Source organism: Miscanthus floridulus, chromosome 4 (genome assembly GCF_019320115.1).
Source record: "Miscanthus floridulus cultivar M001 chromosome 4, ASM1932011v1, whole genome shotgun sequence".
Classification (NCBI taxonomy): domain Eukaryota; kingdom Viridiplantae; phylum Streptophyta; class Magnoliopsida; order Poales; family Poaceae; genus Miscanthus; species Miscanthus floridulus.
Window position 1 is genome coordinate 56,873,057 of NC_089583.1, and position 3,997 is coordinate 56,877,053.

A 3,997-nucleotide genomic window follows, 5' to 3' on the forward strand; every position below is an offset into this window, starting at 1 on the left:
TAGGAGTTGAGTGAAAACCTAATTGGTGCATTACGAACCTTGTTTTTCCATATCAACCTTGTTACCCGTTTTAATCCAAGAATGTCTAATTATGCTTAGCCATGCTTAGAACGATAAAAGTCATGTGATTACCGGTCACCTGCGAGATATAAATGGTTTCTTGGATACGACAGGTTATTTATGTGATCATGAGATATGAGCATGTGGAGTAATAAATCTAGATCAGGCAAACTCGGTGTATGGGACCCACAAGACATGGAGGTCTTGTGAGCGTGTTCTTTCGGCCTATGTCGATTAAGAACCGTTCGTTGTTGAATTACATGAGGTGAGACTGTGTAGTACTGATCACATACTCCAGTAAGCCTTAACTTGGCTATTCTATTATGAGAATGGCTACTCACGCACTGGGAGTGGAGAGATGGCGAGAGTAGCGTGTACCCACATGGCAATGGGTTGGATTGGTGGAGTACTATATTCTCGGGTGGCATGGACCCATTCTTGTTTTAGAGGATCTTAGGGTAGGTTGGTATATGTAGGTCAGGGACCTACATATGTCGTGTGGTTGGGAATCCCCAGCTGGGTTTCAATCGGTTTGAATCGTCGTTGCTCCTCGGTTATGGAGACTCAACTCACTGTTCATTATCATAATTAACAAATGAAACTTGAGCTGGTTTTGAGAAAGGGTTTGATATGAAGTTCATGATCTCAATACAGATCATGGCAGATTCATATATAGTCTTGAGGAGGTTTCTATGTTGAAATAAAGAATCTTGTTAGAGAGCTTTTATGCAAAAGAACTTTGAGTCTTGTTAAAACCTTACCTTGAATCCCTGAGCCTGCATCCCTGAGCTTTCATGTTATATGTGTTGACTTGTATGGAATGAATCAATTTCAAAACATTTGTGTTGATTTGGATTTCCGAAAACCCTAATTTCCAGCAGTTAATTTGACCCTGGAAAACCTAATTCAAAATCTAAGCACATGTTGGGGTTGAGCCTAAAAGGAAAAATGCAAAACTTGTCATTTTGTACAAAGTTGGTTTTTGGAGTTTTCAAAGTTGTTATATAAAATTTGAAGTAATTTGAAAAGGCGATATGTTCTTAAAGTGTCCCCTTTTAGTTTTAAACTTGCATTTCAAAATGTAGACATAATTTGAGTATGGTTATTAAAGCAAATTTGTAGAACTTTGAATTTGGAACAACTTTTATTTTTGGAGATTTTTGAGTTGCCATACAAATTTGGGAGTAATTTGTATTTTAAATTGAGTGGAAATTCGGTAATTACCTAGAACATTAACCGCGGGCGACACCTCACCGTCGGTGAGCTTCCTCAGCGTTCTAGGCACGCCTGTGGCCATCTCCAGCTTTGTGCTGGTAGGGGAAGGCTGCTGCGTGGCTTCTTGCTTCTGAGCCACGCTATAAGGCCTATGTTGTCGCCATTCTTCTCCGTTTTCTTCCTCTGTTTTTTCCATCGAGCCGTCGTTGCTCTATCAAGCTCATGCCATCGCCGTAGCGCCTTTCCAATCACAGCAAAGCCTGTCATAGCTCTACCTACTCCTTACGCACCTAGTCGACCAGTCCTCAAAGCCTGACTCCACTAGGAAACGCTACGCGTCATCTTTCTTCCTCGCGGCCGGCAGTCTCACCGTCGAGTGCGCATCACCGTGGCCAGCACTCTATGGTGCATCTTTGCTCTTGCTCAGCGTAGTTCTAGTTTCGACATGTTGCTATGATGCTTTGTGCCTTGTTGATTAATCCTTTTGTCCACCGCAGCCACCGCAACACTGTTGTCGATGCCGGAGCACCGCCGTGACTGCTCTGATCACCAACCCGCTTCTCCGTTGCTCCTCCGGTTCAGCCTTCAGCTTAAGCAAGTTTGGGGTGAGCCACTATGTCTTTGTGAGCCTTTTGTTTGACCGCTACCGTCTTTCCTTTGCCGACGTAGCACATCCGCACCGCCGTGTCTGCCATGGCCAGTGTCGTGCTCGGACCAAGCCGTAATTGGTCTAGCTAGTGCCACCAACCGACGCGTTGTGATGTGGGGAACATGGTAGTACCTTGGCCATTGCCGGAGATCTCACCGTCGATGAGAAATCGCCGATCAGCAAGTTTCACTGCCGTGGTCAGCATGGGAGAATGGTGCTGACAAGTGGGACCCGATGTCAGTGGCCGTGGGTTTGAAAATGGATTTTTCTATTTTTGCAGAATTGAATGAATAGTGCTATGATTTGTTATTTTTGTGTAGAATTAATTAGAGTTCCAAAAATTATGAAAATGTTTGTGTGACCTCTCTGAGATGGAAACTTTTTAGGAAAAATATTAAATGATATTTTTCAGTACATTTTGAATGTGATAAAAATTGCTCAAATTAATTAATAAATGGGTTTCCATGATTTTTCTAGGCTCAAATAATTATACAAAAATTATGAAAATTGTTTCGCCACTTAGTTATCATGTGATGAGTCTTCACAAAAATTTTGAGCTCGTTTGGAGAAAGTTGATTTATTTCATAATTTTGAATTAAATAATTAATTCATAAAAGCAAATAGTAAACCTTAATGACTTAGGTTTTGTTTGAATTTTGGGATTGAGTGATGACCTTGGGTCATTAGTATAAAATAGTTCTTGGTACGTAAAGTAATTGTTTGAGTTTATGAAAATGTTTAGTTAGTTGTTGGTTTGCAACTGTACCACGAAGGAAAGTTGTATTCAAGTTATTAATTTTTGCATCCATTGTCAAGCATCATGTTTTATATCTTGCATCATATTAAACATGGCATTGTTATCTCGTGTAGTGAACGAAAGCGAGAACATGGTAGTCAATCAAGTTATTGAGCAAGTTAATCCGTTTGTTGAGGTCGGGTTTGATATCTGTTGAACATCCCTGGAACCTGACTTTTCTGACAATTAAGGCAAGCCCCGGATGCATTTAAACCTACCTTGTGTTTTACAAATTTATATTGCTTTTGCTTTTGATACTGCATTAAGTGATTAGGAGTTGAGTGAAAACCTAATTGGTGCATTACGAACCTTGTTTTTCCATATCAACCTTGTTACCCGTTTTAATCCAAGAATGTCTAATTATGCTTAGCCATGCTTAGAACGATAAAAGTCATGTGATTACCGGTCACCTATGAGATATAAATGGTTTCTTGGATACAACTGGTTATTTATGTGATCATGAGATATGAGCATGTGCAGTAATAAATCTAGACCAGGCGGACTCGGTGTATGGGACCCACAAGACATGGAGGTCTTGTGAGCGTGTTCTTTTGGCCTGTGTCAATTAAGAACCGTCCGTTGTTGAATTACATGAGGTGAGACTTTGTAGTACTGATCACATACTCTAGTAAGCCTTAACTTGGCTATTCTATTACGAGAATGGCTACTCATGCAATGGGAGTGGATAGATGGCGAGAGTAGCATGTACCCACATGGCGATGGGTTGAATTGGTGGAGTACTGTATTCTCCGGTGGCATGGACCCATTCTTGTTTTAGAGGATCTGAGGGTAGGTTGGTATATGTAGGTCAGGGACCTACATATGTCATGTGGTTGGGAATCCCCAGTTGGGTTTCAATCGGTTTGAATCATCGTTGCTCCTCGGTTATGGAGACTCAACCCACTGTTCATCGTCGTAATTAACAAATGAAACTTGAGCTAGTTTTGAGAAAGGGTTTGATATGAAGTTCATGATCTCAATACAGATCATGGTAGATTCATATATACTCTTGAGGAGGTTTCTATGTTGAAATAAAGAATCTTGTTAGAGAGCTTTTATGCAAAAGAACTTTGAGTCTTGTTAAAACCTTACCTTGAATCCCAGAGCCTGCATTCCTGAGTCTTATCAGTTTTATTTTGGTTAAGCCTTGTTGAGTACTTTTGTACTCAGGGTTCGATAACCCGTGTTGCAGGTGAGCCTCATGGGCAGGTCTGTCTTGGACCGTGCTACATGACTATTGTTCAAGTCGATGATGATAAGTAAATGTGTGACCCTTG